The 12099-nt window shown below is 43.9% G+C and overlaps 1 long non-coding RNA gene across 1 annotated transcript; it reads left to right on the top strand.

The window, feature by feature from the left end:
* Positions 1-357: 357 nt before the first annotated feature.
* On the top strand, positions 358-10827 carry LOC125692051 (uncharacterized). The gene is made up of 4 exons (XR_007376426.1): positions 358-401; positions 7908-8023; positions 8657-8805; positions 10180-10827. It is a non-coding gene; the product is annotated as an uncharacterized LOC125692051 (long non-coding RNA).
* The last annotated feature ends 1272 nt before the right edge of the window (positions 10828-12099 follow it).

The raw sequence follows: 12099 nt of genomic DNA, 5'->3' as shown, positions 1-12099 counted from the left end.
TTTGGAGACAGGCCTGCACTTTCTCAAAGGCTTTTGGAGGCCTGTGGAGCTGAATGGAAGAAGCATCAGGGAAGGGCTGCCAGCTGGATCAGCTCCATCATGTGCAGCCTATGCTGGCTCCTATGCCCTGGCTCCTTGCTGGCAGTTTCCACTGCTCCATCTAGGTTGCCCTCTGCAGTGGAATTGCCAGGTCACAACCTGAACCAGTGGTTGAGCACCAGGTGAGAAGGCATAACTAATACAGGGAGCTCAGGTGCAAGCAATGCACCTGAGTGACCAGAAGGGGTGGAGCCTGGATCCATCCCTCCTCACCCTCATTTAAGTGTTAGCAGCCAAGAGAGCAGCATCTCTCTGGATAGGAGCTGTACTTTTTTCAAAGCTGTTGCAGGTAATCAGAAGGGGTGAGTCAATTTTCCTTCTTTCTTATCTGCTGTTGCTCTCTTGGGTTTGTATCCTGTTAGAAGGCACTGTAATCACCTTCCTTTGCAATGTACCCTCTAAGAGAAGGCCTTGCCAGGATTCCTGAAAGTCCAGAAGCAATAACTGGAAAGGACTTTTTTTTTTTTTTTTTTTTTTTTTCTCCTAGTTCTCCTTGTGTGGGTAAGAGTGGTGGATCTCTGCCTTTTCAGTGTCTTTTCAGATGCTGTAGGCAGTTCTTGCCTCTGTGAAAAGATTTATTTTCTTATGTTCTGAACAACAAAAAGCACAGAGCTTTCTGGAGACAGGATCTCATGGAGAAGACTCTCCAGGCCTTGTGTCTGCCAAAATTGGGGAAGAGGCATTTGGAGGATGCCCAATATGGAGCATCAACCCACCTTGGCAGAGGGTAGGGGACATGATATTTGCCACCAACCAATCTGATGGAAAGCTGAAGAGCAGCCAAGTTGAATGAGAAAGAGAGAGAGCCTGAGACTGGGCTCTGAAACTTTGTTTTGTATACCTGAGAATGTGAGTGGTCAAAAACACCACTGATTCCAGTGGGTGCTGGCAGTGTTGTTCATAAACTGCTTCCAGGCAGAGAGTTCTTGTTATTTTCCATTGGAAAATGCCAATTCCTTACAATGGAAATGCTCTGCAGGGCTGTATTGCCTCTGTGATTCTGTGAGAGAAGCCAGGCTGCTTTCTTACCCAACTTCTTGGCTCCTCACAGCCCATCCTGACATGATGCTTTAACCCTCCATCCCATCCTTCTCCGCAGCCAAGCTCCTGCTGACCTGTGAAGGCAACACAACCATGTAGTTTTTTACTCCCTAATTAGATTATTGGCCCAGGCATCGGAACAGCTTTTCTTCCTAATTGTGAAATTTCTGGAAGAAAACCTACCACTGATTAAATTCCTTCCTGTCTGTGCTGGTTGGGGGAGATGCTGGATCAGTGCTTCCTGGTTTCCTACTTGGAAGCTGGTTTGTTTCCAGGCAAATGGTATTTAAATGGTGCCTGGAAGGATGCTATTAAAGTAACTTACTATAGGGAAATACTTTGGAATCCTCTTTTAGAAGGAGCTCAGTGCTTTTGACTTGAAGCTGTCAGTAAATATGTAGCTTTGTGATAAGCTTTTATCTTGATCCTAAAGTGGTGGAAAACCTGAGTGTTTTCACTTCTGCAAGTCATCCTAGCAATGGCATGAGGATGTAGTCTGGTTTCTTCATATCTTTTTTTTCCCCCTGTAAGGGAAGGGAATCCTGGGATGAGGGCCTGCAGCTAAAATCTTATTTGCCCTTTGCAAAGACAGGAAGCAAATGACTCGTGCCTGAGATATACCTGAACAGTGCTTCCAAACAGAAGCAGTTTTCTGCTTTAACTATCATAACCCTGGCTTTCTTATGGAGCTGACCAACCTAAGACATATAAAATTAAAAAAAAAAAAACACAAAACAAACAAAAAACAACCATAAAACAACCCACAATTGCATCTGTTTTCAGCTCAAATTCAGAGCAGTCCTGTCCACGATCACTTCTCTTAATAAACGAGCACTGTTAGCATGTGGTGTGAAGTCCCCAGGCTGAGAACAACCTATCTGCAGCAGTGAGAGCTGAACCAAGGACAGAGCAGTCTGGGCTGAGCCAAATGTAGTGGGAGGGGGAAAAAAAAAAATCAGAAATGGAAAAATTAATTGCATGTTTAAAAAAAAAAAAAAAACCAAAACAATGCAATAAAGCCCAAAATATTCCATCTTCCATATTTCAGGATTTCACAACTGGCAGGGAGATTTTAATAAACTATTTAGTGGCCATGGCAAATTGTGGAGGTGTTTTTATTGTCGTAGTTGAGTAGAACTCAACAGTGTCTGGTTTTTGGTAGCTGGGACTTTGTAGTTTTTCCACCAGACAATGTTGAGTTTTCCTTACCTTGTCTCTATTGAGGTATTGCTGACTGTGAGTGAGACTCTGCTTTAGAGCCCTGATTTTGATTGAATTTTCTCTTTCATATATATATTATATGTATAAAAATAAAATTACTCAGAGCCTGGAGTTAGGTATGAGTGTACAAACAACTCCAGTGATTTAGGGATTTAATTTGCTGCTTCTCAGGTGTGCAGCAAGAGGTTGGGATCTCCTTGGGCAGGTCCATGCTGCACCACAGTGATGTTTGTAAGCACAGATAAAAGTTGCCTACTTCTCCTTAAGCAGTATCTCACTCTGAATTATCCCAGTGATTTAGCTCCCACTAGGGCATTGGTTTTAGTTCCACTTTGCTTTATTGCAGCTGTGTTTAATTGATTAAACACCAGGATGGCGCTGTGTAATGAGGCTGCTTAAGTGTAATGAAACCTATGCTTTGTTGAAAACCAATGTTTTGTCTGCAGACACTGGAAAAACTGCTAATTAAACACTTCAAAACTGTTAGATATAAGGTTGTGTGCAACTTAGGAATTTGGAGAGCTGCACAAGTGGTGGACTATGTATTTCCTTTTGTGTTCATCCAGGGATTCTCCAAGAAATTCCTCTCCCAAAATGAACTTCAGGGAGGCTTGAGGTTTTTAAAACATGCAGCTCTGAAGTAGCTGCAATTGGGGATGGTTATTACTGAGGTGTACTTCTGTCTGTCCTCACTTTCACATGAAGCACAGTCCTTGTGTGCCTTTGGTTTTTGGTTTAGCTCTTCCCTTCCTGGGTGTTATTTCAGTATGTAGGTTGATCTTAGCCACCTGGGTGCCTACTGACCACTTCTTTTGCTGCGTATGAAGGCTGCTGCTGGTTTATTTTGCAAGCAGAGCTCAGGAGACTGCTGTGTGCTGCATGCCAGCAGCATCTTTACTGGCCTTGTGGTCACATCTGTAGTAGGAGACCTGAACTAAACGGCTCAGGGTGACTTTCATCCTTGCTCACTGCCTACTGGAAAGGGGATTATAAGTCAGAATAGGCTTGCTGCATCTTCATCTTCGATGGCTGTATTTCTTGCAACCCTCTGCAAAACCCCTCTGAAGCAGCCAGAGGAAATTTGGATTTGTCCACCAGGTGGTACTGTTAATCTGCTGTAAAGATTTGATCGTTCTATCCCATCCAGTTCTCCCCTTTGGCTCAAGCTTTTAAAAGCTTTGCACCTTCATGTACCAAGCTGAAGCCAGAGCCCTGCTAATTATTAGGGCTGTGTCTGAATGAGTCCAGCATTCACACTGGACTTCCCTTCACACTAAAGACCAAATGATCTTGGTTTTTCCACCCCTAATAAAAGGGCTGGGCTGAGTTCTGGGAGACCAGAGTAACTGTGTGCCATTGGGATCAGCACTTTTATTCAGATGTTTTCTAAAACAGCAGTTTAACTCCATGATGGATGTGGAAAAGTGCATTGGTTTTAAAGTGTTTAAGGATGCAGCAGGGTTTTATTAAGAGCTTTTATCTCTAGCCTGGTGTGCACCTTTCCTCCTGCAGTAACAGGAGGGGACAATCCAAGGCCCTGTTAGGGCTTCTGGGATCAGTGCAGTCATTGAGGTCTTGGAAACTCTAATATGAACAGGACATCTTTAACTCATTGGGTTGGTGTGCTGAATTCTTGTCTTGGCTCTCACTGTTTGTGGCTGCATGATGTTAGGATGTGTGGGGTGGGGAGGAGGGGATATTGAACAGAAAGGGGCCAGGTGGGAAGGAGCAGAGGAAATTCCTTGTGCCAATGCGTAAATGGAGAAATCATTTCCTCCTTTAGAGATTGGCTCTGTTAGGCAGATCTTGAATTTTTCTTTTTTAATGCAGCATCATGTTGAGGCCCTTGAGCCTCTCCCATGGTTCTGCATGGGGTGGTGCCTCTCAAGCCAGAGCAGAGTTACCCACAAAAAGGCTGCATGGCAGGCAGCTTGCAATGGGAGCCAGCCTGATGTCATCTGTAAATGCTAATTCCTGCTTCCCTTCAATTTAATTTCTCCCAGGCTTAATTTGCCAGTGCCCCATCCATAACCTCACCCACTGTTCTCCAGAGCTGCCTCTCTATGCTCAGCTCCCTGGCCACATCTTGCTGTGTTTGTGGACCTGGGGAACAAGTTTCACAAGTTTCTGGCTGCATTATGTCTTGCTGAAGGGATTTGGTTCCCAAGTATCAATATCAGTGTTGCAAACATTGGGATCGTGGGATTTTTTTTTTCCAATTCAGGGCTCCTTTGTACCAGTTGTTTTGCTCTTCTCTTAAATTTCTGTCTATTGTGAATCTTCTTCTGGCAAGGCATACCCGCATCACTTCTCATAATGGTAACATTCATCTATCTTTTGTCCAAGTCCTTTTTAGGGCTGCAGAAGCAACACCTAAAATCCCTCACAATTGAACCATTTTCTGGTTTGAAAACAGATTTATCTGCCTCCCTTTTATTGTGCATTTCCCCTCTATGTGACAGATGATTCATATCATTCCTTTTATCCTCTCTGCTTCAGCATGTCCTTTGGCTTTCGGTGCTCAGAACATTGTGCAAAGCCCTAGTGGGCTCTGCATGATGCACATCTTTGCTTTAACATCTGACTGCTGGGGCTGGGTAACACAATACACCCACATGTTCCCATTAAATGGCACCTGAATTAGAATCACTGACGTTCTCTAAATTAATACTTCATTTAAAGGCTTTTCCTGCCTGTTTTGTGCTTAACAAAGATGCCCAGCAGTGGGGGAAATGGAGTTTAGTATTTCAGCCTGCTGCTCTAAAGAAACCAAGCTATGTGGGAATCAGATTTGCCCTGAAATACTTCTCTCTGCTTTTGTGAACCTGACTTTGAATGGTAGTACTCGAGAATTAATGATCAAAGCCCAGGATACTTACTGTAAATATGCAGAATCAAGGATGCTAACAGTGCTGTGGAGCACGCTTGCAAAGCTGTTTTTGTACGAACTGTCCATCTGCAACATTATTCTATAGTATGTTTCTATGAAGTCATATACATACTGTAGCTCAAGACTGCTTCTTGCAGCTGTAGGCTTGAAAGCTCTTGTTATTTCAAGGGACCTTGCAGTGGAAGCATCCAACTGCCAGAGCCCTGGAGAGAGCAGTAATCTTGGTCTGTGAAAGCAGCCTTGTGCCTTCACGGAGTAGAGACCTGCCACCCTTCTGCCATGCTATGTCTATATACATTACTTTCTGTTCCCCAGCCTTCTTTGTAGCTGCACAATTTAACTCATTATTGTCCTTATTATTTATTTTTTAGTTTGTCTAGGCTCCTGTCTGCTCACTCTTGCTGGAGGGCATATACCCAGAGGTGAAAGCTCTACTAAGGATAAACACGTGGCATGCTGGTGACCGTGTTTTGCTTGGGTGTCCCCTGAGATGGAGGACTGTCCCTTGTGGAGTGGGGAAAATATTGTTTCCCTGCTTTCAGAATTGTTTGTCAAAAGGCTGTGAGGCAATGGCCCATGCAGTGGTGCCCACGTCTTGAGGGAGGAGGCAGCAAATCCACCCCACAGCTCATTAGTTTTGAGAAATGCTTCGGAGTTCATAGAGTGCTTCCTGGAAAGTGGCTTTGAAGGGCCATTTTCCACTTTCAAACACTAAATGAGTGCTTTTGAGTGAGGTTTTCTGTGCCTCATTTTGGGAATTGATATCTGTCCTCATGTCTAAGGAAAGCTGGAGAAAATTGCAGCTTCAACCCAGAGCAAACCAAAAAGGTTTTGGCTTCTCAGTTGGATGGCTAAACTGACAGATTAATTATTCACAGTCTTGTGCACTGCAAATGGATTACTTTTTCCAGGAGTTCAAGGGAGGCATGGTTGGTTGGATGAGACCTGTGGTGTTTCTTGTCATCACAGCTGGTGTTGAAATTGCTACATGCAAGAGCGCACAACTTGATTCCTATGAGAACTTGTGTAGTCTATTGTTTTCTGCTTGTTATACAGGGCCAGTATGCAAAATAGAAAGAAAAATCAAGGAGAGGTTTTTCAAGAAAAAAACTACCTACTTTTTTTTTTAAAGTTATGTGGCCATTGCTTCTCTACCTCAGGTGTGAGTGTAGAATTCAGCTGGGTAATTGGGTATTGCTTGCAGATCACTCAGTGGAGGGGATAAACTGGCCTATTGAGTGCTTTCCTTTAGGCTGGACCCTTGACTTTCTGAGTGGAATAATTTCAGAATATGGCAATGTTGTAAGCAATATTTGAAGAGCAGTGATGGGGAGTATGATTCAGGTTTTCAAAAGCATCGTGGCTGATCTCCCCCCAGTACCCATAATATTAAATGTGGGGGGGAGGGGCAAAATGAATGGGCTGGTTTAAATTAGGAATTAAAGAGCTTCTTTGTGCAGGGAGGCAGCAAGCAGTGGAATTGTGCTGCCACAGGATGTTGTGGAGACTGTCAGCTCCAAGGAGGAGGTGGACAAATTCATTGACAGTGAACAGATTCAGGCCATACTGATGTGACAAGTGACAAGTGCTGGCTGGAAACATGGAACATTTTCTCTAAGTATTTGTACAGCCAGAGCTTGGCTGTTTGTGGAGCAGGAATATTAAACCAAGGCAAGTTTGCCCAAGCTGAATTCATTTGCAGCCTTCAAGGAAAATGTGTATGGAAAACCTGCTGGAGCCGATCCACCTCCAGCATCTTCTTTGTGCTTGGCAGCCCCAGCCTCCTGCTGTCCCATGGCCTCATTCTCTTAGGCATGGCACCATCAGCGGCAGCCTCTTGTGTAGCCGTGATGAGGCATCATGGATGATGGACTGCCCCTGCTTGAGGATGGGTTGGAACAAGGGGTTTGTAGGGCATGATGAGGAAGTGGTATTATGCAGCTGGCTGCTGCTGGACTTTGCTCTTGCTGATGTGTGCACAGTGCAGGAAGACAATCTTTCCATTTGCACATCACCCTTTGTAACACCACTGTCCTTGAGAGAAATAACAGAGTCCATTTTTCATCTGGCCAGGGTTATTTCGGTGTGTTCCATCGTGCTGCCCAAATGTGTGAATGAGCTATGGGGTGAAGCCGGGGTGAATAGACCCAGCTCTGTTCCTGAATGACTGCGGAAAATTCCTTCAGAGGTGTTATGTGTACACAGAGGCTATTGCAGGCTTCCTGAAGGCTGCTACACCTTCCCTCATTGATGAGCCCGTGGGGTTTCGCACACGGGATTATTACAGGGTGCCCTTTTAGCCCCTTCTCACACGACACCGTTTGCATTTGTTCTCCCTCTGGAGAACAGGAGGGAGAGAACAGTGAGATATTGAGGGGGTTAAAACGCCTGTGCTTAACAAAAATGAAAGGGGATCTCATGCCAACTGTGATTCGCGCTCTCCCTGCTTTGTGTGCAACATCAGGGCTCTCCCCCTGCTCTCTTTTAGGTGATTAATTCCACCTCCTGCTAAATGGATTTACAATTAAAATGGGCTTATTTGTAGCAGCCACTGAATTTTACCCCTCCCCCTCTTTTTTTATTTAAAAAAAAAAAAAATAATTGAAAACATACCCCAACTCAAGCTGCCTGTAAGTATTAATTTTCATTTCCACAGAATGCTCTGTCTCCAGGGCAAGGAAGGAAATTCCAGAGAGTTAGCCAAGACAATCAGGGTTAATGTGCTCTTTAAGAAGTGTGGTGCAAGCAGGACCCCCTCTTTCCCATTCAAAGGTCAGTTCAGATGCTGGAACAGTGGTTTTGGTATGGCAGGGTTGGGTTATGGGGCTGCTATTTGCCCAGAATGGGATTTGGAAGACCATATTCCATGTGCAACAGCTATGGGAATTGTTGTGCAACTCTTCATGTTGTCTGCATGTTGTTCAGAGGGGGAACATGTGCTTCTTCATGGCTGAACAAAGGCTGTTTGTGGTCATGTGGGGGTATCAGAGCAGGGAGAATGTTGTTGTGAGAAGATGACTTTAAAAAATATTTTGTGGGGTTGGTACTTCTGGGATGTCCATCTACCTCCTCTCCCCTTGATATTAAAAAGACCAAGTATAGACCCTTTGGGTGAAAGTGCTTCATTTAGCTCAGTTTAAGCTGCAGCAGCAAAGGTGCATCAGAAACAGAAGTGAAAACAGTTCCCATCCCTGGAGATATTTGAGCCCAGGTTGGATATGGGGCCCTGGGCAACCTGATCTGGTGAAATTATAAGAGTTCCCCTCCTCATTCCCACAACTACTTTAGAGTTGATGATGAAATTAGAGATGTTTTTTTGTGCAATGGTATAAAACCCTCCAAGTGAAACTAACTTGTTGATCCTCCACCTCTCTTTAGTTAATCAAATTTTTTTTTTTTTTTTAGGTCTTGATCTGTTCACTAACTTGTTCCCATCCTGCAAATAGGCAGAAACACAGAGTTCTGCCTGCATGATAAGCTTTCAGGGTCATTCACTCAAGCTCTTCTTATACTGCTGGTCCAAATAGCTGAGCTGCAGAGGAGTCCCAGGGCTGGTAAGAACATTCACAGACTCACTGCAAATACTCAGGGCAGCAGCATAAGGTGTGAGCCAAAGAAATGAGGGCTGTATTTTCTCCCCCATCTTCTTGCCTAATGTGAACAGTGCAGATAAGAGATGACATTAGTGAATGTGACATATTTTTTTCCTGATGGAAAAGCTAAGGTAATGTTGAGTTACAAATTAGAGCTGCCCTTACCCAAAGCCCTCGTGGAAAGCTATACTCGCTGAGGCTGGGAGGGACCTTCTGGCCTGGACTTGCTTCATCCAGAGCAGGACTCCAGGCAGATTTTGGAGATCCTGAGGAGGAAGATATGGTTTGGGTAAGTGGTGCTTTTGAAAGCATATCCTGCATTGACAGCTACATGCAGAACAGTTTTGGAAAGATGTCCAGTAGCACTAATGCCTGCTTGCATGACCTGTGCTGCCCCTGTTTCCTCTGGACAAAGAGTGGCTTTAGAAAAAGGGAGCTTTTTCATAGAATCATTTGCATTAGAAGGGACCTTTAGAGGCCATCTGAATCAGCTCCCTTGCAAGGATCAGGTACATCTACAGTTTCATCAGGTGCTCAGAGCTCCATCCAGCCTGATCTTGAGTGTCTCCAGGCACCGTGTCTCCAGCTCTCGTAGTTTTGAGACATGACATGAAGGCAATAGACTTGTTATTCAGCAGAATATTCACATGCAAGATCTGTTTTTCTGTGTTCTTATTGATATAAGTGGTAAAGCTGGTTGTATGCAGCTGATATAAGGCTGATCTCATGGTTTGATAATTAACAATCTAACTTTAAAACATTGTATGTCACTAGGAGAACTGAGAGAGTGGAGCGGTGTGTCAGTTTGGGCATCTGTTTATTGCCATAGTCTTCAAATAGAGAAATATTTGCATTCACAGAATCATTAAGGTTGGAAAGCACCTCTGAAATCATGTAGTCCAACTGTCAACCCATCCCCACCATGCCCTCTAACTGTGTTCCTCAGTGCCACATCTCCATGTTTCTTGAATACCTCTAGGGATGGTGACTCCATCAGTTACCTGAGCAGCCTGTGCCAATGCATTACCACTCTTTCTGAGAAGAAAACTTGTCTTTGCATGACTTAAGGCCATTACCACTTATTGTATTGCTAGTTACCTGGGAGAAGAGGCCAATTGTTGAAATGCACTGAGCTGTTGGAACTGATAGAACATTGTCTGCATCAATTTTTAGAAATAGCTATACCTTATACGAAAAATGTGCATTGAAAATCTCTGCAGTAATGCTAGTGAATAGTAGTAATTTATTCTTTGTTCTTTAAAGTATGTGAACAGTGTTCTGAGAATGTTTTCTTACATGTGAATCCAATTCCTTTGACCATAAACTTCCTGGCAGATTTTCTCATTTGTTAATGAAAAGCTGAGGTCCTACTTGTGGTGAAGGAAAGAACTGTGCACAACTACCAAGAAACTGGATGGGCATCACTGGAGATCATTCTGTCCAAGCCTCAAAACATCAACATTAAATTCATCAGCATCAAACTGCCATCAAATGCAAGGTCTCTGAACAGTGGTGTTCTGAAATTTTCCTGAATTAAATTATTTGTTTATATTTGGTATGATGATCCTCCATGCTGACTTGTGTGATTATGACAAGGGTGCAACTTAAGGCAGTTTGTGGCTCTTCAATTCTGGGCTCCTGCACCTTCAACCTTTGTACACAAGTTCAATGTAAACTGAAGGTGCTACTTCCCTAACAACACTAAGATTGAACCCTCTGTAGCCTGTGCACGTTGTGATGCTTTGCCCCTGAGAGAATGGCAACAAATAACTTGCAGAACAACTATCTGCAGCTTAGGGACTTGACTGATACCTCTTTTCTATGCTGTACAGAAAACCTTGGTTTTGTGGTGTCAAAATGGTATCTCCAGCCAAGTTACTTCTCACAGAGTTATTGTTTTTCTACCCTTGCAGGAGCAGATTTGATTAGGAGTCTGGGGTATTACTCTGACAATAGTGAATAGTAGCACTTTATTCCTACTCGGTCTTTATGCAGAGTCAGTCAGTATAATAAAATACATATTTATATAGCATGCCAAAAAGTGATTATGTCAAATACTGAACTTTTTGTGTGCAAAAAAAAAAAAAAAAATCCAGGTTAGAGAAAGAGTGACTTTATGAAGTTGTCACTTATATAGAATCAGGCCAGGAAATTATACTATGTGTAGAGTCAAACTAAATGGGTAAAAGAGAGGAGAAGGAGAAACGCAGTCTGTTCCCTTGTTCTGGTCCCCTTTGTGCTGGACCAGCCCAGCTTGAGGATGAGTCTACTTCTAAAGCCTTTGTCCTTGTGCACCCAGGTCTTCGTGGCCTCGATGTTAACAAATGTGATGTAGATCTTTTTAAAGGCTCATTTGTATTTGGTCAGTCAGTAGGTTTGTTCTGTCCAGGCTCCAGCTGGACATCACAGGGAAGATAAAGACTTCCCTGTGAGCAGTGATGTTCACTGCTGCTCAGAAATCCCCTTCAGCTGATTACAAAAATAAAAATACAAAATTTCAGAACATTACAAATGGACCCCAAGCAGCACTGTAATCCTCAGAGAGGGGATTTAGCAAGCTGCTCTGAAAGCTTCTCAGCAGCTGAGTTTTGTGAAAATTAAGTATCACTGCTGCTCACAGTGGAAGTATACAGGTCAAGAGGAGCATGTGCTGGTCAGTGAGGAATGTACTGATGTGCAATACTTAAAACTGAATTAAAGGTCCTCATTGCATGGCCACAGTGGCTTTTCAAGTAATGCATGTTTCTGCTGCTGCACTGTAGGTCTGCAAGTCGAAGGCTCTAAGCCAGCAGTTTACAAGAAAAAGCTACAGTTTTCCTTCTTCAAACTGGTAAGGCTTAGAAAAGTTGAAAATTGTCCAAGCAGTTCTGGGAGTTGTGTTGGACCCGTGGGGTTGGATGCAGCAAGGCTCAGCAGGTTGTGTGGTGTTGGTGAAGGACAGCTGGATGTCTCTGTGCTCTTCCGTCCCCCACAGCTGCAGCTGTTGGGGAAGAAAATAATTCTGGGGTCAGCACAAGGGGCTGGGTAGATGAAATCAACCTCCCCTGCCCAGCCCGGGGGCTCCCACCTCCTCCTCATTGCTCAGTAAAAAAGAAATAGCTGTGGCCATTTGTCATCCCCTGTTGCGCGTTTGCCTGTCGGTCTGTGCAATTGGGACTATGGTTCCAGATTCCTTCACCAAAGGCATTGCTCAATGGGATGTATGCTCCAGCTGCTGATGACGACACAGCCAAGATTTGCTTATCCACGTGGTCG

Source organism: Lagopus muta, chromosome 4, assembly GCF_023343835.1.
Source record: "Lagopus muta isolate bLagMut1 chromosome 4, bLagMut1 primary, whole genome shotgun sequence".
Lineage (NCBI taxonomy): Eukaryota > Metazoa > Chordata > Aves > Galliformes > Phasianidae > Lagopus > Lagopus muta.
Note: the sequence above shows the minus strand (reverse complement) of the source record. Positions and strands in the feature narration are given on the sequence as shown.